This window comes from Oryctolagus cuniculus, chromosome 2, assembly GCF_964237555.1.
Source record: "Oryctolagus cuniculus chromosome 2, mOryCun1.1, whole genome shotgun sequence".
Lineage (NCBI taxonomy): Eukaryota > Metazoa > Chordata > Mammalia > Lagomorpha > Leporidae > Oryctolagus > Oryctolagus cuniculus.
This window is the reverse complement of record NC_091433.1, coordinates 98,861,189-98,888,419: the sequence shown is the minus strand read 5'-3', so window position 1 is coordinate 98,888,419 and position 27,231 is coordinate 98,861,189. Positions and strand designations below refer to the sequence as shown.

Here is a 27,231-nt window from a genome sequence, read left to right as displayed (position 1 = left end):
ATCAAATTTTTAAACTCTTTGAAAATTCTTCAGCCCCTGCTATCTATAGATAAACCAGTTTCTGCATACAAAACACTAATAAAAAAGAAACGAGAGGAACTAATTAGCCAAATCACGTTTTAGGACAAGTTTAAGTTCTGGGGCCAATGATGTGGCACAGGAAGGTTAAAGCCTCAGCCTGCAGCACAGCATCTCACACGGGCGCCAGTTAGAATCCTGGCTGCTCCACTTCAGATCCAGCTCCCTGCTAGTGTGCCTGGTAAAGCAGCGGTGGATGGCCCAAGTGCTTGGGCTCCTGCATCCACATGGAAGCCCCGGAAGAAGCTCCTGGCTCTGGATCAGCTCAACTCCAGCCATTTGGGGGAGTGAATCAGCAGATGGAAGACCTTCCTCTCTGTGTAACTCTTCCAAATAAATAATATAAATATTTAAAAAGTAAAAAGACAAGTATACATTCTGACAAAGAGTTTTACTAGTTCAACAGAACAGACTCAGTTAAGATTATACTTGTGCTTCAAAGTCTTCTATTCTGTGCTAAATATAGCTGAAAATATAAACCAATTGGTCAAAACTTGAGGAAATAAGACTTGATATTCAAAACAGATAGTCCTTGACCTAAGATGAGGTTACATCCTGATAAACTCATAAGTTGGAAATATTACTAAGTAAAAAAAAAAAAAAAAAAAACGCACAGAACACACCTAACCTACCCAACACCTTAGGTTAGCATCACAGAACACAGTGGTGTTCATGTTTTCCTCTTGTAATTTCAGGGCTGACTGGTAGCTGTGGCTCACGTCCCTGCCCAGCACGGCAAGAGTTATCATTCCACATGTTGCTAGCCTAGGAAGGTCAAAATTCACAATTCAAAGTACAGTTTCTACTGAATGCATATCACTTTTGCTCCATGGTAAAGTCAAAAAATGTAAGTGGAGGCCGGTGCCATGCTCAATAGGCTAATCTTCCACCTGCAGCGCCGGCACCCCAGCCGGGGCGCCGGATTCTGTCCTGGTTGCCCCTCTTCCAGGTCAGCTCTCAGATATGGCCCAGGAGTGAGTGGAGGATGGCCCAAGTACTTGGGCCCTGCACCCACATGGGAGATCAGGAGAAGCATCTGGCTCCTGGCTTCGGATCAGCACAGTGCACTGGCCACAGCGGCCACTGGGGGGTGAACCAATGGCAAAGGAAGACCTTTCTCTCTGTCTCTCTCTCTCACTGTCCACTCTGCCTGTCCAAAAAAAAAAAAAGTAACTGGAAACATCATTAAACTGGACCCTTTTCTATTTCTCACCAATCTTAATGCAGCTCGATTTCAATGAGTTTCTCTAGCTGGCATCTTGCATTCTAGAAGTCCTCATCTTTATTGTTTTAAAATATTTATTGGAGTAAGAATGAAGCAATCATAAGTATATCATTTTTTTAAAAAAAGATTTATTGGGTTCTGCACAGCAGGTTAAAGCCCAGGCCTTAACCCACATGAATGCCAGTTTGAATCCTGGAGGCTCTACTTCTAATCCAGCCCCCTGTTAATTGTGCCTGGGAAGCAGCGGAGGATGGCCCAAATGCTTGGGCCCCTGCACCCACATGGGAAACCCAGAATAAGCACCTGGCTTCGGTCTGGTTCAGTCCTGGCTGTTAAGGCCATTTGGTGAGTGAACCAGCAGAGAGAAGATCTCTCTCTATCTCTGCAACTCTGTCTCTCAAATAAATAAATAAATAAATAAATCTTTAAAAAGGAAAAAAAAAAAAAAAAACCTGATTTATTTCAAAAGTAGAGTTACTGAGAGAGAGGAATAAACAGCGAGAGATCTTCCCTCTGCTGGTTCACTACCCAAATGGCAGCAAAGGTCGGGGCTGGGCCAGACCAAAGCCAGAAGCCAGAAGCTTCATCTGGGTCTCCCATGTGGGTGCAGGAGCCCAAGCACTTGGGCCATCTTCCACTGCTTTCCCAGGCACATTAGCAGGGAGCTAGATTGGAGGTGGAACAGTGAGGACATATGCAATGGAGCGGGCCTAACTCCCCACACCACAACACAATATCTTACTTTATAGATGAAATATCTGACCTACAGAATGATTTAAGTGATTACTTAATGTTACATGCAACAAGAGAGCCTGGGGAAGAATCTTTCCAGCTTCTCTTCACATAGTTTACAAGTCTTCAGGGTTAAACTCAAGTCTCTCTCTCCCTGGCTCTCAGGCCAGCCCTTGCAAGCACACACCTACACACACACATACACTCACTCACACACACACTCACACTCACACACACTCACACTCACACTCATGGGATACTCTCCAGAGCAAGACATTAACAAATGAGATTAGTCTAAAAGGTATTTTTTTCCAATTATTAACTAGCTGGCACTTTACAGGAAGTCTGCCCCCCTCTGCTCTAACTTACTATGTATTTATTTACCTCCACTCAAGGCTACCTTTTGCTCCAAAATAGACAAACCTATTCCTTTCTGTGACAATCATAAAACTTTCCTTAATATGAGGGGACACAAAAAGGTTGCGGGAAAATGGAATCTAAGTTTTTATTTTGTTGCAAAAAAATCTTTAGATTGTATAGTTTTTTCAAAATACAAAATTTCTATACAGCTCTTTAAAAAGATCTATTTATTTAAAAGGCAGAGTAACTCATTCTGCAATCACCGCAGACTTGAGAGAAAGTAGTGAAGGACACGTCTGAAAGATCAGTCACAAACTGATGAGCAGTGAAACTGCTGGGACGTCAAGAATTCTCACACGTGGACATGCATGTGCAGCAGTTTTTCCATAAGGCTTTCTTAAAGTCCTCATTTTCACCTCTTGAAAGTAGAAAAACAGCAAGAGGAAGCCATTAAGCCAGGGAAGGGTGTGCATTTGAGGAAGTCAGAGGCTCTAGGAATCATCTGCAAGGTGTCATCATTCCGATGATTTCTGAATTTTGTGTTTTCACTCTAATAATCACCAAGCATCAGCTGGCATGATTTGTGTTAGCTGGCATGACAGGCAGCACTGTGAATGATGCCCCATTACCCTTACCTGTAATAGCCTCTCCTGGAGAGTGGGCGGGGCTTGTGAGTGAGATGACCCATCACAGGGATTATGTTGGTCAAATGGAGATTATCCTGGGGGGCCTGAGCTAATCAGGCAGCCCTTCCAATCGGCCTGTTCTCTGGCTAACTGCAGAAAAGGAATGTCAGAGAGATGTGCCTGGGCTGGTGTGGAGGGAGGAAAGCATGCACACTGGACCTGCCAGTGTGGTCCGTGTGGCATGGACTATGGGTGTACTCTGGAGACTATACGCAGTCCCAACCCCAGCTGGCGGGCCTCGGTCCTACAGCCACGAGGAGACAATCTCTGCCAACAACCAGGAAGCCTGCAAGTAGCCCCTGAACACTGAACATTAAGCAGCCTTGGTGCAAACCTGAGTCTTAGCCAACGGAGACCCTGAGCAGACAATAGAACCACAGCACGCCCAGGCTTCTCACCTGGCGCTGTTTTAAGCCACTATGTTTGTGGTAACTTCTTTTACAACAGTAAAACCAAATATGCCTGGGTAAGCATCTTATAAATGAACAGTACCACAGTAGCTCAAGGCCCACCCTGTGTGTGGATTTATAACCCCACAGGCACCGGGGAGTTCCTAAACATTCAGCGATTTAACTTTTAATGCAGTGTTGCTCAGAGGGTCATAGATCCAAACTTGAGAAACCTTAAACTACATAATCCCTGATAAATGAACTATTTCACATCTAACACTCAGTTTTATAGGCCAGAGTTTATACTCGAATTCTTTCTACTAAGTGAAAACTTCTATAGCAGAAAAAAATACTGCAAAATCATCAAATGGAACAAGTTTAAAACAAATTGTGACTAAGCAAAGTGCATCACCAATCACAGCAGGTATAAAGCAGAGCAAAGCTTTTCATCCTCTAATATCCTAGCTCTTGATTAGGCATTAAAAAGGGGTGGGGGGGACAGATTCCAGTACAAAAATTTCTTCATAACAAAGTTTCGTACTTCAATTGGACCATGCATATTAAGGAATCACTATAACTATTCTTTGTCCATACTGAGGTGTACATGAAGATAACAAATAGAAAAGAATTATTATCCCTGGGTCTAGAAATCTATTTCTATTTAATCAGGTTTTTTTTTAGTCAGTATTTTAAAAAAATTAGCTTTATTGAAATACAATTGCCCGGTGCCGTGGCTCACTAGGCTAATCCTCTGCCTGCGGCACTGGCACCCGGGGTTCTAGTCCCAGTTGGGGTGCTGCATTCTGTCCCGGTTGCTCCTCTTCCAGTCCAGCTCTCTGCTGTGTCCCAGGAAGGCAGTGGAGGATGGCCCAGGTGCTTAGGCCCTGCACCTGCATGGGAGACCAAGAGGAAGCACCTGGCTCCTGGTTTCGGATTGGCGTGGCACACCGGCCACAGCGCACCAGCTGTGGAGGCCATTGAGGGGTAAACCAACGGAAAAGGAAGACCTTTCTCTGTCTCTCTCTCTCTCTCACTGTCTAACTCTGCCTGTCAAAAAAAAAAAAAAAAAAAAAAAAAAAAAAAAAAGAAGAAAGAAAGGACAGACAATTCACATACCATAAAACTCATCCACATAATATATACAGTTTAGTGGCTTTAGCATATTCATGAATTGGCTAGCCTTTATCATTATTTTTAGAACACTTTCATCACTCCCCAAAAGAAAGCTAATATTATCTTTTTAAACTGCTATTCTTTCTTCAATAGCATGTCATGTTAAATTTCTCTAACATTAGATAACCTTGATCCTCTAAGATTCAAAAATCAGCATTTAGGGAAGACCTGGGGGTAGAAGATTTGACCACAGCATAACAAATATCGAAAAAACCGAGTTGGGATTGCGAAGTACTGCTTCCTATAACCCATGTTGTAAACACTCCTTTGAAAAGATGGACATGCTCCAAAGAAGCAAAACATGAAACCACTTGCCAGGGAGGGCAAACAGCCTTTCACCATGAGGACTACCCACAGCACAAGGCAATCTGTTTACCCGTGAGCTGAAGACGGAGGACGACCTGAGATTTATTCAGGGGAAACAAGACTGCTGTATGCCAAAGGTAAAAACCGAGGACTTCCCGAAGAACATAAAACAGCATTCTGGAATGTTCATATCCAACAATGCAGTTTTACAGGACAAATGAACAGATGTCTAATGTTGAAGGTGCTGCTTCCACAGCTACTGAGATAGTCCAGAAGTTGTTCGTTGCATTTCCCCCTAAAAGAGTCATCTGCTATGCTTGCTAGAAGTTTAGATGTGGAATTCTGTCTTTAAGAAGAAGTCATTTTATTTGACCCCCTCTCCCTTGGTCCTCCGAGGTCCTCCCAGGGATGTGGTGCTGGGCACAACTCAGAAGGAAGCTTACAACAAACAAACCCATCCGCTGGTTAACAAGCCAGAGGGGTCTCTTCCAGGAAGCGCAGCACCAGCAGTCTAACAACCTAGATCCTGCCTGCATTACCTTAGGCCCTTTTCTTAGAAAAGTGACTAGGAAGAGCATTCACTACCATGCTCCCACACACTTTTTATCTCAAGGACACTTCTTAAAAAAAAAAAAAAAAAGAAGAAGAAGAAGAAGAAGAAGTAGTAGTAGTAGTAGTAGTAGTAGTAGAAAATAGGTTAAAATGGAATTGAATGTTCCCAGGGAAGTACCATGAGGAAAGAAGGACTTCCACAAGTTTACCCGCCGAATTATAATAAAATTCCAGGTTCATTAGAAGCCTGGGTTCAGGGTATTAGTGTATACCATACCATAGGGAAAAGAGAATTTCTTTTCATGACTTGAAACCCCTATGAAAAAGTTTTAAAAATACACCCAAATAGACCTGGAATTCTAAAAATTATTTCAGAGGCAGAGTGAGTGTATGTGTGTGTGTGTGAGAGGGGGAGAGAGAGAGAAACACTATCATCTGCTGCTGGTTCACTCTACCAATGCCCACAGAGACTGGGGCACTAAACCCAGAACACAATGCAGGTTTCCCACATGGGTGGTAGGGACCCAACCAGCAAGCCATCACAGCTGCCTCCCAGGCTCCACATTAAGAGGAAGCTGGCCTCATGAGCTACAGCCAGGAATCCAACCCAGGCTCTCTGATAGGGGACGCAGGGTCTTCACAGTTTGGCCAAACTCCCACTCAGGAATGCAAAATTTTTAACAACAAAGTTGGGTGTGGAAACAGACAGGTGACCAACCCCAGCACACAGAGGCAACTACAGCCACACTTTCCAAACTCAAGATTTTTCACTCTTCCTGGTTGTTTTCAGTCCTGGTTTAACGTCAGAATTACCTAAGGAGTTTTAGAATCCTGGAGATTGGGCTCTAACCGCTGATCTACTGAATCAGCATCCCTTAGCGTCTATTTTATAAATGCACCTTGGAAAACTCTGATGCCCACAGGGTGGAGATCTGGAAGATGGGGTGCAACAGCCCTGGAGCAGACCTGCACAAGTCCCACCTATTCCTCTGAAAAGTCTAGGTTTTAACTGAAACTCTGTTCTTCTTTAAGCATAGTCAGTCTCTTTGTATTCCTTGCTCAAGAAAGGAGCTTGGGTTGGTTAATTAAAACCTTACAACATTTTCACTTTCTGCACTGAATTTTATCAATGTATTTCTAAGGCAGGGCAAGTTTGAGTGTTGCCTAAGCCCGAGTTTTAGAGTCAAGTTTAAAGGACCTTCTTGTTTGGGAGAGGGGAAAAAAAAAAAAAAAAGGAGCGTCATTCTGTTAATCCTTTTCAGAGCTCTTCCCACACTGCCGATTTGCTCTAAGCTGTCATTTTTAACGGCTGAAGGCTTTAAAAAAAAAAAAAATTTCTGGCCTTTTACAATAATGACAGAGCTGGTCTTTCCCTTACTGAATCTGCATCCCCTTTATCCACAGATAACATTACTGACCTATCAACAGGGGCCATGAGCTTCAAAGCTGTTTACCCACTAGCTCTGGTGGACTCACCCTGACCCAGCACCAGTGTCTCACAGAGTCCCCTGTTGTGACCAAGAACATGTCCTTAAAATGTGGCTGGCTTCCCAGGCTGTGGTCATGGAAGAATGGAGAAATGACCCCAAAGGGTCTAATCCAGTGACCTTTACTTTGTTCTAACCAACTGCCCAAATAAATAAAAATAGCAGGGTAGCTCAGCTTCCCAAATGAATTCCAATTTATTCCTTAATATCCAAGCCTTGTTCCCAGGCCATCCAAAAATCTGTCAACTGGCTCTCAACTGGGGGCATTCTGCCTCCCAGGAGGCACTTGTCATGTCTGAAGACATTTTCGGCTGTTATAACTAGAGTGGGGGGGTTCTACTGGCATCTAGTGAGTAGAGCCAGGGCTGGGTGAAACATTCTACCATGCTCAGAGCAGCTCTTCAGAGCACCAACAATTAAAATGGGGTCCCACGGCTAGGTTTCTGAAACATGGATTCAGGTGAAGAATGGGTCACTGGTCAGCCCACTGCTGGAAAACTCTCAAAGAGATTCTCATCCCAATTTACTTTGGTTAAAAATAATCACAAACTCAATGCCTTTAAGGACCAAAAAGGTAAAGAAAGATCACATAAACTAATAAGTTATACATGAAGACTATGACAAATCAGAGTCTATATACTCACTGAAATCATTCCATTTACAAAAACAAACAAACAAACAAATGAAAAAACCACACTGTGCTGGCCCAATAAAACATGATAGTTGGCTACATTCACTCTGCGGACCACTAGTGGCCAAATTCTGATTTAAAGACACAATTTAAGCAGAACTGAATGATCCCCAAAAGATACTGTCTATCCTCATCCCTGACGTCCAATGGAACTTTCTAGACTGCTCAGTTAAGGAGATGGGAGGAAAGATCTGTTCACAGAGGTTTTGCTCTTCCTATAAACAGGACCTCAAGGACATTGCGCCAAGGCAGGGGCGCAGGCTGCAAACTCTACAGCTGAAAAAACAGTTCCCCTTTACTGATCTGCATTTAGAGAAACCCAAAGGACATTACAGCAATTTACACAATGCCACAGCTGCGAGGTCACTATTTTAAGATGATTTTGGGGCCAGCATTGTGGAACAGTGGGTTAGGCCACAACCTGTGATGCAGGCATCCCATATGCGTTGGTTAGAGTCCTTGCTGCTCCACTTCAGATCCAGCTCCCTACTAATGAACCTGGAAAGCAGCAGAAGATGCCCAAGTGCTTGGGTTCCTGTACCTGAGTGGGAGGCTTGGATGTGGTTCCAGGCTCCTGGCTTCTGCTTGGCACCCTAGGAAGTAAACCAGTTGTTGGAAGATGTCTGTCCTTGTCTCTCTCCCCCTACCCACCCCTTTAAAATAAATAAATCTTAGAGAGAGAAAGGGAGGGGCCAGCATTGTGGCGCAGGTTAATCCACCTGTGGTGCCGGCATCCCATATGGGCACCAGTTCTAGTCCCAGCTGCTCCTCTTCCAATCCAGCTCTCTGCTGTGGCCTGGGAAAGCAGAAGATGGCCCAAGTGCTTGGCCCCCTGCACCCACATGGGAGTCCCGGAGGAAGCACCTGGCTCCTGGCTTCAGATCAGCGCAGCACCAGCCATTGCAGCCATTTGGGGAGTGAACCAACGGAAGGAAGACCTTTCTCTCTCTCTCTCCCTCTGTCTGTAACTCTACCTCTCAAATAAATAAATAAAATCTTAAAAGAGAGACAGAGAGACAGGGAGAGAGATGCTGTTCTCATAAAAATTTACAACTTTGACCCAAAAAGATAGCTTATTCTGTGTGAATACACTCTCAGGTGAGGAAATGGAGGCCCAGAAAGTTTAAAAGACTTGCCAAGTTACTCAAATCTGAACCTAACATCAACTGGTATTTCTTGTTCCCCTGTGCAACTGAAATGCACCAACTGACAGATAAAGAACTTCATTCGGGGATCCAACCACTCACAACCGAGTTTTACAGAGAGTTTCATTTATCTTAACCTACTCGGCATTCTCCTCCTTCCCCATCAGAAGAGCCACCAACGTCTTTGCCCCAAATCACCGCTTCAAGATCTCGGTCCCACCTAACAGAAGCACTGACAGCAGCTTAAATTCCTTAAGTCCTCTTTTCAGACGAGGCTGAAGAAAGTCAAGTCAGCGAATGAAACTGAGGAGAAGGAAGCAGCACAGCAAGAGGACCCCTGCCTGGCTGCGTGCCTTCTGCTGCAGGAATTCCTGGCCTGAAGACACAGGATAAACAAAGGCCATCCAGAAGGAAACAAGCGATAAGATAAGTGAAACCAAGAACTCCCTCCATCATACCCCCACTCACCTCCCTTGTGCCATCAGGAAAACAACCTATACCTGGGAAAATGAGAATGTAAGCCACCCTCGTCTGTTTGGTGCCTCTAGCTCCTGTTCTACCTTAGAGGGTGAAGCGCTAATATGTGCTTCTTCCTAAGGTCTGCGATGGTGGCTACCCTGGCAGGGAACCTGGCAGGGGCGGGAGTTGGGGGACAGCTGCCCACGCAGAGACTGTGAGAACAGAACAGGCAAATTGGCCAGCGCCGCGGCTCGATAGGCTAATCATCCTCCTGCGGCACCGGCACACCGGGTTCTAGTCCTGGTCAGGGCGCCGGATTCTGTCCCGGTTGCCCCTCTTCCAGGCCAGCTCTCTGCTGTGGCCCGGGAGTGCAGTGGAGGATGGCCCAAGTGCTTGGGCCCTGCACCCGCATGGGAGACCAGGAGAGGCACCTGGCTCCTGGCTTCAGATTAGCGCGATGCGCCGGCCTCAGCGCACCGGCCGCGGCGGCCATTGGAGGGCGAACCAACGGCAAAGGAAGACCTTTCTCTCTGTCTCCCTCTCTCTCACTGTCCACTCTGTCAAAAAAAAAAAAAAAAAAGAACTGGCAAATTAGAACCCAGGGCGTGCAGTAAGGAAAGGTGAGGCAAGGAAAATTCAACATTAGTCACACCCTGAAGAGAAACTGGATCAAATTTTACATCAAAATGATAATTCAAAGTTCACATAAAATTTGAATTAAAAGATGTTTAAAGAGATTCCAAGATGGCAGAATAGGGAGGGCTTTTATTGCTCTAGCCTAGGGGAAGATAGTTAAAAAAAAAAAATAGTGGAGAGAGTGCAATCTCAGGGAAGAGTCAGGGAGAAAAGTGCAGTGGGAACTCCACGGAGTTTAGAGGGATGCCACAGATCAACATGGAAAGTGTGGACACACAGCACGATCACGGACACAACACAGGACCCCCCGGCAGCTGAGAGCATCAGCACGAGCTTTGGAGAGGCGAGACCAGACTGCAGCAGCACAAACCACTGGCAACAAAGCCACTGGGACGCCTGGAGCCCTACAGGGGACAGTGCACCTACCAACCTGGAGGGGAAAAGGGGACACATTTCTCTCTCCAACGCCCTGACAATGGCGCCCTAAGGCAGGGCACATGTGACAGCTGAGCCAGCTCGTGTCTGCATGCCAGCACCCAGCCGGGAGGAGACGCTTCAGTCTGGCTGGGAGGACTCACTGGGGCTGTGCACCCATGTAGGGCTGTGAGGTGCCCCCAGCCTCCCGGCAGGTCACAGGCTCTGGGGCTTAGGCTGCCCGGGCGGAGTATCCTCAGGCCACTGGCTTTGGAGCCTCTCTACCTCTCAGTGAACGGGGCCAACTGGCAGGGCAGAGTGGATCCTCAGTGCACTGTGACTATGGGAGCCTTATGTGCTGGAACTGTGGAAACATTTTGGCTGTGTGGGAAAGCACAGAGTGTGGCTGGGTCTCTGGGCAGTCACTGCGGGCAGCTCCACACACTCAGGGCTCCCTAATTGCCTGGGGTGGTCCTTGCTGCAGGATTAGCACTCATGTTGAAGACTACGTGGATCCTTTGGGTGGTCCTTGTGGCAGTGCAGATGAATATTGCACCCACTGGGGCTAGTGCCTGGGCATTGGTTGCCTTGAAGGAGAAGGGGTACCTGGGATACTCCCTGCACCCTGAAGCACAGAACAGAGCTGCCTGGCCATATGCAGCACATGCCTCTGGGTATTCACTAAAAGAGCACACACTCCACTAACCCACAGAGGTATGGTCCAAAGATAAAAGCTGTCACGGGGAGGGGGGGGGGGGATATCTCCACAAATGCCTGAAAAGAAACACAGATTCAAGAAACATGATGCCCCCAAAGGAACACAACAGCACTTCAATACTGTAATGGCAAAATGATGATGTTACATAGTATTACTCAGAAGCAATCAAAAGCAAATCCATGAATTAGAGAAATCCACACAGGACATGAATGAAAATTTTCCCCACGAAATTGAGATTTTAAAGAGAAATTAAAATAAAATAATAGAAATGAAGAATTCCATATATCAAATAAAAAAGGTAATGGAAAGCCCTAACAACAGACTCGGTGAGGCAGAACAAAGAATATCTGAGTTAGCAGGGCTGGTGCTGTGGCATAGTGGGTAAAGACACTGCCTGCAGTGCCAGCATCCCATATGGGTGCCAATTTGAGTCCCAGCTGCTCCACTTCTGATCCAGCTCTCTGCTTATGGCCTGGGAAAACATTAGAAGATGACCCAAGAGCTTGGGTCCCTACACTTGTGGGGGAAACCTGGAAGAAGCTCCTGGCTTCAAATAGTCCTGTGTCCAGCTGTTGGGGCCATTTGGAGAATGAACAAGCAGATGGAAGATATCTCTCTCTCCTCTTTCTCTCTGCCTGAACCTTTTAAATAAATAATTAAAAAAAAAAAAGAATATATGAGTTAGAAGACAAATCCCCGGAATTTTACAGTCAGACCAAAAAGAGAAGAAACTAGAAAAATTAAAAACTATGTTGGAAATTTATAGGATACTATCAGATGACCCAACATATAGGTCTTGGGAGTTCCTAAAGGTGTGGAAGACAGAATGGATTAGAAGTTCTGTTTAGTGAAATAATTACAGAAAACTTCTTCAATTTGGATGAAGAAAAGGATATCCAAGTACAGGAAGCATATAGAACTCTAGTAGACATGACCAGAAAAGATCTTTACCACGACACGCTGTAATCAAACTCTCCACAGTAAAACATAAAGAAAAGATTCTAAACTGTGCACAAGAGAAACGCCTGTAATTTCAGAGGATCTCCAATTAGACCCACAGCAGACTTCTCAACAGAAACCCTACAGGCTAGAAGAGAATAGAAAGATAGAATCCAAGTCTTAACAGGGAAAAAAAAAAAAAAAAAAAAAAAAAAAAAAACCTGTCAATCCAGAATACTGTACCCTGCAAAATTTATGAATACAGCTGAAATAAAGACCTTCTATAACAAACAGAAAGAGAAAGAATTTGTCACCACTGGTCCAGCTTTACAAAAGATGCCTAAGGATGTGCTAAACACAGAAACATGGTCGTCACTATGAAAATGTGAAAGCAGAAAATCTCCCAGTACAAGTACAAAAGAAATCCAAATCAAACAATAGGAATGTTATTGGAAAATATGGCAGGGCCAAGCAGTACTTATCAATGGTCACCTTGAATGTAAATGGCCTCAACTCTCCAGTAAAAGGATGCAGACTGGCAAATGGTTTAAAAAACAAGACCCATCTATTTTCTGCCTACGAGAAACACATCTCACCAACAAAGATAAATGTAGCTTGAAAATGAAAGGATGGAAAAAGATATTCCATGCTACTGGAAAGCCAAAAAGAGCTAATGTAGCCATCCTAATATCAGACAAAGTAAAAATAGACTTTAATACAAAAGCTGTTGAAAGAGACAAAGAAGGGCATTATGTAATGATTAAGGGAACAATTCAATAGGAATATGTGACTACCATAACCATATATGCACCCAATTACAGGCGACAGGCTATTTAAAGTAATGTTAATGCATCTAAAGGGAGACACAGACTCCATTCAATACCAAAGAGGGACTTCAATACCCCACTTTCAGCAATGGACAGAACAACCAGACAGAAAATCCGCAAGGACACAGCAGAGTTAATTGACACTATAGACAAAATGGACCTAACTGGTATCTACAGAACTTCTCATCCTATAGCTGCAGAATATACATCCTTCTCATCAGTGCATGGAACTTTTTCTAGGATTGACCACATGCTAGGCCATAAAGCAAGTCTCAGCAAATTCAAACAAATCAAAATCATGCCATGCATCTTCTCTGACCACAAAGGAATGAAACTGGAAATCAACAACTCAAGAATCTCTAGATCATATGCAAACACACGGAGACTGAACAACATACTCCTGAATAAACAGTTTGTCATAGAATACATCAAAAGAAAAATAAAAAAATTTCTGGAAATGAACGAAGATGACAACACCAACATATCAAAACTTATGGGCTAGAACAAAAGCAGTGTTAAGACGGAGGTTTATAGCAATTGGTACCTACATCAAGAAATTAGAAAGGTACCAAATAAATGAGTTATCAATACATCTCAAGGATCTGGAAAACAACAGCAAACCAAACCAAAAACTAGTAGAAGAAAAAAATAATTAAAATTAGAGAAGAAACAAAATTAAAGCAAAAAAAGAAATAAAAGATCAGTGAAATGAAGACCCGATTTTTTGAAAAAATTAACAAAATTAAGAAATAACAAAAAATAAAACACTGGCCCGACTAACCAAAAAAACAGAAGACCCAAATCAATAAAGTTAGAGATGAATAAAGAAATATAACAGACACCACAAAAATAAAAAGGATCACCAGAAATTAGTACAAAGAGCTGTGTGCCAAGAAATTGAGAAAACCAGAAGAAATGGTTAGATTCCTTGTCACACACAATCCACCAAACTGTGCAATGAAGACATAGAAAACCTAAACAGACTAATAACATGATGGACAACAAATCAGTAGTAAAGATTATCCCAACAAAGAAAAGACTAGGACCAGGTGGTTTCACTGCTGAATTCTACCAGAATTTAAAGAACAGCTAACTCCAATTCTCCTCAAGCTATTCAAAACAACCTGAGGGGCTGATGCTGTGGCATGGAGGTGAAGCTGCCACCTGCAGTGCAGGCATCCCATGTGGGTGCTGGTTCAAGTCCCAGCTGCTCCACTTCTGATCCAGCTCTCTGCTGTGGCCTGGGAGAACAGTAGAAGAAGGCCCAAGTGCTTGGGCTTCTGCACCTATGCTGGAGACCTGGAAAAGATCCCCGACTCCTGGCTTTGGGTCAGCGTAGCTCAGGCCATTGTGGCCATTTTGGGGGTGAGCCAGTGGATAGATAACCCTTCTCTCTCTCTCTCTCTCTCTCTGCTTCTGCCTCTCTAACTCTGCCTTTCAAATAAATCTTTAAAAAAAAAATTGAAATGGAGGGAACCCTCATAAGCTCCTTGTATTAAGCCTGCATCACCTTAATACCTAAACCTGAAAAAGTAAAACAGAGAAAGAGAACTACAGATGAAATTTCCCTGATGAACATAGAGGCAAAAATCCTCAACAAAATACTAGCCAACCAAATCCCACAACACATCAGAAAGATCATTCAACCAGACCAAATGGGATTTATCCCTGATAGGTGGGGATGGTTCAATATCACAAAATCAATTGATGTGACACATTACATTAACAAATTGGAAAACACAAACCACAATTATCTCTATAGGTGTAGAGGAAGCATTTGATATAACATAACAACCTTTCATGATTAAAACCTTAAACAAATTGGGTATGGAAGGAACATCCCTCAACACAATAAAGGCAATTTAAAACAAACCCATGGTCAGCATCATATTGAATGAGGAAAAGTGGGAAGCATTCCCACTAAGATCCAGAACCAGACAAGGACCTCCACTCTCACTATCACTATTCAATATAGTTCTGGAAGTTTTAGCCAGAGCCATTAGGCAAGACAAAGAAATCAAAGGGATACAAATTTGGAAGAATGAAGTCAAATTATACCTATTTGCAGATGACATGATACTATATATAGGGAAACCAGACATCCCACTAAGAGTCTATCGGAACTCATAAAAGTGTTTGGTAAAGTGGCAGGATATAAAATCAACACACAAAAATCAATAGCCTTTGTGTACACAGTGCTATGGCTGAGAAAGAACTTCAAAGATCCATCACATTCACAATAGCTGACAAAAAAATTAAATACCTTGGAATAAATTTAACCAAGGACATCAAAGATCTCTATGATGTTAATTAAAAACATTTTAAAAAGAAATAGAAGACATAAAAAAGTAGAAAAATCTTCCATGTTCATAGATTGGAAGAATAAATACCATCAAAATGTCCATACACTGAAAGCAATTAACAGATTCAATGTGATCATATCAAAATCCAAGGTCATTCTTCTCAGATCTAGAAAAAATGATGCTGGGGGCTGGTGCAGTGGCGTAGCAGGTAGAGCCACCACCTGCAGTGCCAGCATCCCATATTGGCCCCTGGCTCCGGATTGGCACAGCTCTGGCCGTTGCAGCCATTTGGAGATTCAACCAGAAGATGGAAGATTCCCCCCGCCCTCTATTCCTCCCTCCCCACCTCCCTCCCTCTCTGGCTCTCTGCCTCTCTCTCTGGCTCTCTGCCTCTGCTTCTCTGAAAGTTTGCCTTTGAAATAAATGAATCTTAAAAAAAAAAAAAAAAAATAGGGCCAGCACTGCGGCCCAACAGGCTAATCCTCCACCTAGCGGCGCCGGCACACCAGGTTCTAGTCCCGGTCGGGGCGCCGGATCCTGTCCCGGTTGCCCCTCTTCCAGGCCAGCTCTCTGCTATGGCCCAGGAGTGCAGTGGAGGATGGCCCAAGTGCTTGGGCCCTGCACCCCATGGGAGACCAGGAGAAGCACCTGGTTCCTGCCTTCGGATCAGCGCGGTGCGCTGGCCATGGCAGCCATTGGAGGGTGAACCAACGGCAAAAAGGAAGACCTTTCTCTCTGTCTCCCTCTCTCTCACTGTCCATTCTGTCAAAAAAAAAAAAAAAAAAAAAAAAAAAGATGCCGAAATTCATATGGAAACACAGGAGACCCTGAATAGCTAAAGCAATCTTATACAATAAAAATAAAGTCAGAGGCATCACAATACCAGATTTCAAGACATACTACAGGGCAGTTATAATCAATACAGCCTGGTACTGGCCAAAAAAAAAAAAAAAAAAAAGGCACACCAATGGAACAGAACAGAAACACCAGAAATCAATATACACATCTACAACCAACTTCTCTTTGACAAAGGGGCTAAAATCAATCCCTGGAACAAGGAGAGTCTCTTCAACAAATGATGCTGGAAAAACTGGATCTCTGCATGCAGAAGAATAAAGCAAGATCCCTACTTACACCTTACACAAAAACTCATTTAAAATGGATCAAAGATCTAAATCCATGACCCAATACCATCAAATTATTACAGAATATTGGAGAAACCCCGCAAGACATTGGCATAGGCAGACTTCTTGGAAAAGACCCAGAAGCACATGAAATCAAAGCCAAAATTGACAAATGGGATTACATCAAATTGAGAAGCTTATGCCCTGCAAAATAAGCACTCAGCAAAGTGAAGAGGCAAATGACAGAATGAGAGAAAATATCTGCAAACTATTCAACTAACAGAGAATTATTATCCAGAATCTATAAAGAGCTCACGAAACAACAAAAAATAATCCAGTTAACAAATGGGCAAAGGACTTGAATATATATTTTTCTTTTTTCTTTTGTAATTTCTAAATAGATATTTTTCAAAAGTGGAAATCCAAATAGCCAACAGAAACATGAAAAAATGCTCAGGATCACTAGCCATCAGAGAAATGCAAATCAAAACCACAATGATGTCTCACTTCACCCCAGTTAAAATGGCTCTCATACAGAAATCAACAACAATTGTTGGTGAGGATGAGAGAAAAAAGATTCACTAATCTACTCTTGGTGGGAAAGTAAACTGGTGCAGCCACTGAGGAAGACAGTATGGAGAAATCTCAGAAATTTGAATACAGACCTACAATATGACCCAGCCATCCCACTCCTGGGAATTTACCGAAAGGAAATGAAATCATCATATGAAAGAGTTATCTGTACCTCCATGTTTACTGCAGTTCATTTCACAATACCTAACATATGGAAATCAACCCTGACATCTGTCAACTGAAGACTGGATAAAAAAATTATGGGATATGTACACCATGGAATACTACACAGCAGTAAAAAATAAATGAAATCCTGTTGTTTACAATAAAATGGATGCAACTAGGAACCATTATACTTAGTGCAATAAGCCAGCCCTCAAAAGACAAATACCATGTGTTCTCCCTGATCTGTGGTAACTAATAGAGTACCTAAAAGGTAATATATAGAAGTGAAATTGACACTTTGTGTGAAATTGACACTTTGAGATGTGCAACTTTGAACAGCTCTGTCTCAACTGTTGAGAAACAGGTTTTTTGTTTGTTTCATACTGTTTATTGAACTCTTCACTTAGTGTAGAGTTAATCTTATTGTATAAAGTTAATTGAAAATAGATCTTGGGGCCAGCACTATGGCGTAGTGGGTAAAGTCGTTGCCTGCAGTGCTGGCATCCCATATGGGCACCGATTCACGTCTAGGCTCCTCCACTTCTCATCCAGCTCTCTGCTACAGCCTGGGAAAGCAGTGGAAGATGGCCCAAGTCCTGGCTCCTGGTTTTGGATCAGCACAGCCCATCTGCTGCAGACAACTGGGTAGTGAACCAGCAGATGGAAGACTTCTCTCTCTCTCTCTCTCTCTCTCAGCCTTGGCCCCTCTGTGACTCAGCCTTTCAAATAAAATAAATAACAACAAAAAAGAAAATGGATCTTAGTAAAAATATGAATGGAAATATGAGAGGGAGGAAGAAGGCAGGTAGGGGTGCGGGTGGGAGGTAGGACAAGATGGAAAAAATCACTAAGTTCCCAAATTCGTATATGTGAAATGCATAAAGTTTGTATACCTTACACAAAAGATTTCTAGATTAAAAAAAAGATATTTACTGTGTTGCAAAACATTTCAAAATCTATGCATAATTTGTATCTTATATACCTTATATATATCTGATATATATCTTATATATCAATATATATCTTCTTATGAATTTGGAAGATCCCTCATATGGCGGGATTTCAAAATATTTTTTGTACTAAGACTTACCTGCTAATTGTATTTTCTACAAGCCTTCCTCTGTGTGTGTGTTTAAATTTTTAATAAATCCCTTAGCAGACAATGCCATAGGCAAGGCAGTTGCTTATTACAATTCTAGGAACTTCCATAGTTAAAAGTAGCACCTAAATGGGTCAGAGTTTTTCTGCTCCAACCTAATATCAATTCTTGATTTTTAAAGCACAAAAAATAGCCAGCCTGTTCATTTAACCTTCTGGGAACATGCTGCAGTCAGTGTCAGCCACTGGTTGCAATATCTAGGATTTATTCTATACCCTATCAGACTTGTATCTCCAACTACTACTGAGGGCTGAGCAATGCAGGGGGGAGAATGTCTCATGCAAATATGATTGCCATACAAACAGGACAAAGAAAAAAACCACAGGACTTATTGTGGTTTTTTTTCCCCCACCATTATCCTAAATCAAATAATAGCCATTAACATTTGGTTAATTGAAGCTGCATTTAAAAAACAAATTCTGGGGTGGCAGGTTAAGTTGCCTCTTGGGACACCCTGCATCCCACAGTGTAGTTCCTGAAATGCAGTCCCACCCCCACCTTCAAGGTCAGCTTCCTCTAAAGCTCCTGCAAAGCAGCAGATGATGGCCCGAGTACTTGGGTCCCTGCCACTCATGTGGGAGACCAGATGGAGTTAATGTCTCCTGGTCTCAGCCTGGCCCACCCTAGGCTGGTACAAGCAACTGGCGAATGAACCAGAGAATGGAAGATCTCCTTCTCCCCCTTTCCTCCTCCTCCCTTTTTGTCAACTCTGTGTTTCAAATAAATACTTTTAAAAATTCCAAATGGCTGCCCTGTACTCACAATTTAAAAAATAAAATAAAGATTTGCTCAATTGAAAGAGTTACAGAGAGAAATGGGGACACAGAGACCTTCCATCCCCAAATGGCCTCAAAGGCCAGGGCTGAGCCAGACCAAATCCAGGAGCTTTATCCTGGTCTTCCACGTGGATGCAGGCACCCAATCACTTGAGTCGTCTTCCACTGCTTTCCCATGCCACTAGCATGGAGCTGGATTGGAAGTGGAGCAGCTGGGACATGAACTGGAGCCCAAATCAGATGCTGGCATGCAAGCACCAGCCTGACCTGCTACCCCACAATGCTGACCCCCAATTTCACCAACTTTCAGTAGAATGCAGTAAGATCCTTCAAATGGCTTAAGTTGTCCATTTCATCTCCTTGAATTTCTTACAAGAAATTCTGGCATCTTCTTATTACAGGGCTCCTGGTTCTAACAACCTGTGCTTAGATGCTTCACCGCTTGGCTGTATGAGATTTGAGATTAGGCACTTCTCACCTGATGAGTAACACCGACCATCATCCTACTCTCTTCTTAGGGACAGATCTGCAGACGCTTTAAGGAAGAGGAAAGCCCAGATGCAGCATCAACACAGACTGGTAACATCAGTCATCATCCAAGAAAATAGGAAAAAATAAAATAAAAAAGAACTGGACAAGGCTATAGGCCAACTGGACAAGGCTGTAGGCCAACTGGACAAGGCTGTAGGCCTTGGCAAGCTGTTAAGAAGCCTTAGTCCTGACCCAATCTGCACAGCAGAACACATATCAGAAGCACATTGTTCCTTGGCAAACTGCTGGCAAAGCCTTGTCTCTAGCTACAGGGTCAAAAACTAAGACTCCTACCAGTTTATTTTATAATGTGGCACCCTCTCTGGCACCTCACAGAGCACTGATTTATCTACCATGTATACAATGTATTGTTCAATCTTCTCTGTGGTCAAGAGCTGGAGAAGGGAGGAAAGAAAGAAAGGAAAAACAAAGAAATCAATTTCTGCTGCATGTATTATGGAATAGCCTATAACTAACAAGTCTTTTGTTTTCTTTTTCTCTTCCTGGCAATACAGTGTCAGGGCATAGCTTACCTATTATTTCCCTAAATGGCATATTTTGTATTTCAGTCAATTGTCTTTATCAAATACTATCAAAGTGGCACAATATCCAGTCTTAGGCAAAAGGAAAAGATGTATTGTACATCAGGAAATCACACCAGCTACACTGGAAATTGAACTGGCTTCCCTAGTTTTCCACATTTAATTCACAATGATGGCTATGGTTTAAAAGAATCACAATTGTTTGTTTGGTACCAAATTTTCTCTACTGTAAAAGTAAGTAACAATATCTCTTGGGGAAAGGAAGGAGGGCTTATTTCAATACCTAAGGATAGCCAATATTAGGTTACAAGTTTGAACACTACTCAAGTTTTCATTATTTTCTCTTCTAAAGAGTTTTTTCAATTTATGCTTAAGACAACAGGGAGGAGAGAAGCCGAGATATTACAGGCCCTCTTAACTCTCAATGCAGGTGGCTGTGGTCCTTTTCTGGGTTAGTGGGTCTTTCATCAAATGAGGGATTTTATTAGTGAAAAGTTATTTAACTGGGACCAGTGTTGTAGTGCAATGGGTTAAGCTGTCACCCACAATGCTGGCATCCCAAATAGATGCCAGTTTGAGTCACAGCTGCTCTACTTCCAATCCAGCTCCCTGCTAATGCACCTGGGAAAGCAGAGGAAGATGGCCTAAGTCCTTGGGCCCCTGCACCTTGGGAGACATGAATGAAGCTCCTAGCTCCTGGCTTCAGCCTGGCCCAGCCCCAGCCATTGGGACCATTTGGGGAATGAACCAGCCTATGGAAGATCTCTCTTTTTATTCCTTTCTCTGTAACTCAGCCTTTCAACAAAATAAATCTTAAAAAAAAAAAAGTTTCCTAACAAATAAGGTCTAATGCTGGACAGATTCTAGATATTTGGTGATGAACTATAACACTTCCTTTTAAAATCATTTTTCCCTTTTTTACATAGGGCAAAAGAAAGGTTTTTTTTTTTTATCAAATACTCAAATGCACCCTGTTTATCCTCATGTAACACTTGTGGACCAGAAAAATCACACTACAAGAGTCCATCAAGAAGCATTCTCTTCTCCATCAATCCGGTACCCACTGACCCAGTACTGTCTCAGAACGAAGAGATGCACAGGAAGCTGTGATTCTCTCACTCCAAGTTGCAGGAACAATAACATGAAGGAAAATCAGAGGCCCAGCAAGAGTGTAGTGTGTAAACTACTAGACTGCCCAAGTCCTTCACCTGGTCTGCCCGTTACAGGCTGTGTGACCTAGGCAAGCTCCTTCACTTCCCCATGCCTTTCTCATCTGTAAAGTGGTGACCATGATGCCTGCCTTGTCAGAGGTTTAGTGGAGTCAATGGCGTAGCCCATGTATAGTGTTAGGGATTGACAGGGGTAGGTGTTTGGCTCAGCAGTTAAGACACTATTTGGGATGTCCACATCCTATATGGAAGTGCCTAGGATGGAGTCCTGCCTCTACCTCCGGTTTAGATCCAGCTTCCTGCTAATGAGCACCCTGTGAGGCAACAGATGCTAGTTCAAGTATGGTATTCCCGTCATCCACAGGGGAGACCCACATGAAGTTCCTCACTCCTAGCTTCAGCCTAACCCAACTCTGGCTGTGTAGGCATTTGAGGAGTGAACCAGAGAATGGAAGAAATCTCTCTGTCCCTCTCTTTCTTTCTCTCTCTCTGACTCTGTCTTCGCCTCTCCCTGTCACTCTGCCTTTCAAATAAATAAAAACAAGCTTTTGGGAAAAAAAAGTGGGGGTGGGGCTTAACCTGAGGTCCCCACCTCATATGCACTGAAGGCTGCACCACATCATCTCTAGGGCTTTTTGCCAAGGGCTCTGAGAGAGGAGGAGGACAGAGAGGTGGGAGGAACCGAGGGACAATTAGGGAAGGTTTCCTGGAAGCTATGGCACCTGTGCTGGATCTGAAAGCAGGGAGGATTCAGACATCCCCTGAGGGCTATTCATTCCAAATGAGGGGAATCATTGCCGCTGAAAGTCACAGGGGTAAAAACTAGGAGCCCTTAAACACCAACTAAGAAAACAGGCTCACGAAAGGCAAGGGCATATTTGGTACCCCCAGATTAACTGCAGGGAAGGGTGGAGTCTCTCTGTACACATGCCGCTACGCTCCTAAGACTCATTTTCAGACCATGTGCTATGAAAGCAAACTCTTGACATGCTGTTCTCTGCTCCTCAACAATCGGACAGGATACCAGAATATTAAAAAAAAAAAAAAAAAAGGCCCTTTTTCCTCTGTAAAGAGAGTCTGCCTGTGTGGAATATAGGTCACAAAAAACCAACCTGCATCTCATTTCATCTGTCACTCTTTCAGTCCGGGTATAACTGGAGTACCAACGAGGCACTCGCTTGGAGCAAGGGAGGTAGATATTTCAGATCCATGCTTCAAATCTGGCCTCTACCAGCAGCCTCAGCCACTCTGAATAACACAATGTCCATGAGCCACAGTGCACTCCCTAAGCAAATCTAACTTCAAGAGATGTATCCTCCACCCCAGCCTGCTCTGCCACAGTTGCCCTGGGGACCACGCCTTCCACAGCACCTTTGCTATCAGCTGTCTCCCCACTTTGATCTCTCAAGGAAACACCGATATTAGATTCTGAGTGTATAAGAAAGATACTGAAGTTTCCTCCATTACCAGCTTAGGAGTTCTCATAGCAAAATAAGGTGACAATGATACACATTCCTCATCCAAGAGGGAAAAAAGCACAATACAGAACTTTTTGACTGATGCCCCCTCTAGACAGAAAACAAATTTGCTAATCCAAGTTGGCCAAAAAGAAAATCACGTTGCTTCCTGCAATATAAGGGATGACTGGCACCTGGAAACACCAGCGCATGGCTCCAAGCCAGGAGGTCCCACAGCAGTCACAAGCTCCGCAGATGGTTTCCGGAACCAAACACCTACGGTTCTCAGTGGTGCCACGTCTTGTTGAAATATCTTGTTTCCTCTGACCCAACAGCTGCGACTTTCACAGTGTTTTCACACAAGACCTCAAGATTCTCAAGCCAAAGCCATCCTTTATATCAGCCCCCAAATATTTACAAAATGAAACACTTTCCATCTTAACTGTTTTATTTGTAAACACCTTACTTGTTTTGAGGACCACAGCATCAACACCAGAAGCAGTATTTTATACAAAGTAGCTCAAATAAAACCACAACACATTCTAACCACCCAGACCTTGTCCACGAAGCAAGAAAAGCCAGGATCCAAATTCCTTCGCACCTATTCACTGAGCTCCTGGAAGCACCACCCAAGGGTGAGACACCGCCCTCCCCACCCTCTTCACTATCAGACCGCCTCCCTAATTCATACTTGTGAAAACCCACAGAGCTGTCTGGATAACAGAATGCTACAAATATTGGCCAAATGTTCTTCTCTCACATTGGCCAGCCCAGGAAACAACTGGTCCTGTTTATACAACAACGATGTTGTATAAACTCCAGATGAGAGGACTATTGTCTCCCTGCTCTTCCAGGAGCCACTGGTTCCCTGGCAGAAGCCTTTAGGTATCATATACACCTCCTGGGAAAGTTACCTGGGCCACGGAGAATGCAACAGAGAAATCTAGAAATGCCAAGTTCAGGGTAATCAGGAACTATAACTAGAAAATACATATATATATATATATACACACACACACACACACACACAGAGGCAACTGTTTGGCATGGTGGTTAAGATGCCACTCGGGATGCCTGCATCTATATCAGAGTTCTGGTTTTTGAGTCCTAGCTCCACTCCCGATTCCAGTTTCCTGCTAATGCACATCTTGGCAGGCAGTAAATGATGGGCCAGGTACTTGAGTCTCTACCACCCATGCAGGAGACTGGGATTGGGTTTTGGGCTTCTGGCTTTGGCCTGGCCAAGCCCAACTGTTGTTGCTATTTGGAGAGCCAACAAGAGGATGTTAGATCTTTCTTTTTCCCCATCTCTCTGCCTTTCAAGTAAAGAGAAAATAAATTTTTTAAAAAGAAAAAAAAAAGCTCTTTGAGTGAATGTATTCCAAAAGCACATAATTATGAAATACATTCCTATTTCAAGTGCATGAAAGGCCTTTTATGCCACACAGGAGTTTGGGTTTGTGTGGAAATGAAACTGCTTGAGAGAAAGCTAAGAGGATTCTTACAGTGGAAATCAGGTCAATGGGAAGAATACAGACCTCTGTTCTCCAGTCACTGGAATGACAGTTGTAGTAGTACAAGCAGTACTGTAAATGGCAATGCAGCTGCCTCATCGTTTTAAGGGGTGACTGGGAAGAACCAGGCTATTTTGCCAGGCAAGTAAGGTTCAGAGATCTTAACTGAAGTCCATGCTGTCAGAAACTGGTTTCAAACCCTCATCCTCAGATAACTTTAGAGAAAAACACCAGATCTTTCTTTAGGGAACCCATCCCTGTCTCCACTTTACTAATGAAGCGACTAAGGCGCTCAAAGGCAAAGAGTTAAGCCCAGGATGGGGAGGCCAGAGCAGGACCTGGGGCTCCTAGTCCCAGTCCCAGTGCTTCACCACCAAGGTCCTGCAACATCTAGGCTGGTGTTCAGATTTCACGATAAACACAGGGAATGGCACCGACTTCCAAAATTCAACTACAGTCACCTCCAGTAGATTCGAACGAGGATAAACCCAGGAATCTTTACCAGTGATCGGGGGACAAGCACCCTTCTTGAGAAAGCTCCTTGCAGCTCTTATAATAACACACACACACACACACACACAACTATATATATGCAACTCTTATAATAACATGTTATATATATACAACTCTCTATATATGCAACTCTTATAACAAGCTACCTTATTGGGGAAATGATACCACTGGCACGGGAAAGAAAAGGGGGTCTTTCAAACTTAAATTTCAGAGTTTGCCTGGGGTAGTCAGGGCTAGGCAGGGAGGTGGACAGAAGAGGTACCAGAAGTGCCCGCAGGCAGGCAAACGGGAAAAGAATGTAAGAGATGTGGCAAGCTGCTTTCAAGAGACAGGGAAGAGTCCTAGGCCAGTGCAGGGGCTGGGGGGAACCCAGCAGCTAGGCCCAGGGCAAGCATCTGGCCACACCCACCGGCCACGCCCTCCCAGCTGCCCGCAGAGCCGCAGCGAATCCCAGCAGCAGTTAAGATTCCAAAGGCAGGAGTCGCCACGGCAACGGGATTCCTCGTGTAGGCAAACTCTGCCTCCATTCCCTGGGTCCTGCTCCAGTGTCAGGAAACCAGCGGCTCAAAGGGAATTTTCAAAAACGGTCACGAGTGGCACGCCCTCCTGATGCCCGAGGGCGGGGAGGAGATGGAGTGTTGGGAGTCTGTTCCCGAGCCCACCGGTGTGTGCAGAGACCTCGGCTGGGAGTGATGAATGTGAATCAAGGAACGAATGGAGGCATTAGGGATCGGGCAAGGAAACCCACTAGACATCAGAACTCCAGGGCTCCCGCACGTCTGCGGTCAGAGGGCACCTGCTGGCTCAGCCCTCCTGCCCCACAGTGAACCTTATCGTTGGATCACCGACAGAAGCACCCCAGCCGGGGCGTCCACGCCGGAGGAGCCCCGCGGCGCCTCCAGCCGTCCGCAGGCGGCGCCGCTCCCCTCGACGCGGTCCCCAACACCCCTCGCTCGCTCCGCAGCGCCCCATTTCCCTGTTCCATCCGTGGAGACACCGAGCTCCGAGTCTGCAAAAATTGCAGTCACCGGGTACCCCGCGAATAAGGTGCCAGCGGTAGAGACGGCTCTGCTTGGACGCGGTGGGGTCCGCCAGCCCCTCCACCGAGCCTGCCTCTCTCTCTCTCTCTCTCTCTCTCTCTCTCGGCCGCCGGGCCAGCAGCTCCCGACCTCTGCTGCAGGGCCCCCGCCCGCAGCCCCGGGGGGCCCGCAGCAGAGCGGAGAGGGGTTCGCGGCCAGCTCCCCCTCCGAGAGGGAGGCACCCCAGTCCCCCGGAGCACCTTCCCCCAGCTCGCCGCGCTGCAGCCATTTTCTCACCCCCCACCTGGCAGCCGGGAGCTGTCTCGGTCCCGCTCCCACCCAGCCCCAACCTGAAGGACGGGTTTAATATTTACCTCCCGGCCGGGGAGCTCCCCGGAGGCAGCTGGCGGGCGCGCCGCGAACCCGGCGATCGACCCGAGGAAGCACGCCCACCCCCGCACCCCCGCGCCGCGTCCCTTAATGAATGAGCGCGGCCCGTGAGCCGGCGCGGCCCCCCTACCTGAGCAGCCCCTGCATGCCGGAAAGGCGACTCCTCGCGCTGGATACGCTGGGATCGGGTTCAATAGTTTCCTTCACAGCTGCCCTAGGTTACCGACCCGCAGGTGACATCACTCCTCGTACGATAGGGTACAATGTCGCGCCCAGCGCGCATGCGTCACCTGCAGGACATAGGCGGCCTCATGGGATATGTAGTCCTCACCCGACCAGCGAAGCCGTTACAGCCTTGTAGCCGGGACTCTTAGAACTACACTTCCCGCCGCACCCCTGGGCCCCACCCCCTGAGCCCGCACCCCGCCTGGGCCCGCCCCTCCGGGACCCGCCCCCTCCCCGCCCTCCCGCTTTGCAGCGCCAGCTGGGGTCGTTCTGGAGCTGAGCTGCGGACCCGCGCGAGAGAGGGGCGTGCCCTTTGACTTGACCTCTACCCTGCCCAGCGCTGGCTCCCAGGGCCCGGACAGTGCGGGGGTCCGGCGCAAGGGCCCGGCAGCCCTGACCCACCGGGCTCTCTTGGCCGCACCTGGAAAGGGACCGTTAAGACTATGCCGTCCCGTGCCTGCTCCCTGCACAGCAGCCAATTCACCGGACTCACTGGTTTCCAGGCTAAAAACGGCCCTGGAATTACCCCCCACGTCCCCAAGGATGGGCCCACGCCGCGCTGACATGGTACATGACCCCCATGTACCCAACTTGCACACTTCGCCTTTTCTCTCTTCCCATTTAACGGAAACCGGGTGACCAAGCAGAAGGCGGGGAGCAGCTTCGTGGGCTGGTCTGACAGAATAACGGAGGCTGTCACTAATAAAATAGACTAGATAGCCGCCGCCACCTTTCACCGGGGAGCTTGCGGCTGCTGCAGAGATAAGACTATCGCGCGGCCATGCTTTTGTTCATTCCTGCAGCCTTGAGGCTCCCAACTCCCAGGAAGATAACATCCATCCGCGTCTAAAGATTCCGTAAATTATGTATAAATGTGCACATACAGTTTTCAACCTACAACACTCCCCCTTCATTTCAAATGCCTTTCCTTTCAAATATTTTTAAAAGACCAGA

General features: G+C 45.2%; 1 protein-coding gene across 6 annotated transcripts in view; it reads right to left on the bottom strand.

The window, feature by feature from the left end:
- Nucleotides 1-26,403, bottom strand: part of DAAM1 (dishevelled associated activator of morphogenesis 1) — a 191,083-nt gene extending 164,680 nt beyond the window's left edge. For 2 of the 6 annotated variants that reach the window (XM_051834423.2, XM_070068660.1), the window contains exons 1-2: nt 26,183-26,329; nt 8,221-8,272 (exon numbers count right to left, since the gene is read on the bottom strand). The gene's annotated coding sequence lies outside the window, so the exon portion shown is untranslated. Of the gene's footprint in view, nt 1-8,220; nt 8,273-26,036 lie in introns of all 6 variants that reach the window. The other 4 variants (XM_002709767.5, XM_008252840.4, XM_070068662.1 and 1 more) reach the window with 3 other exon arrangements.
- Nucleotides 26,404-27,231: the final 828 nt, after the last annotated feature.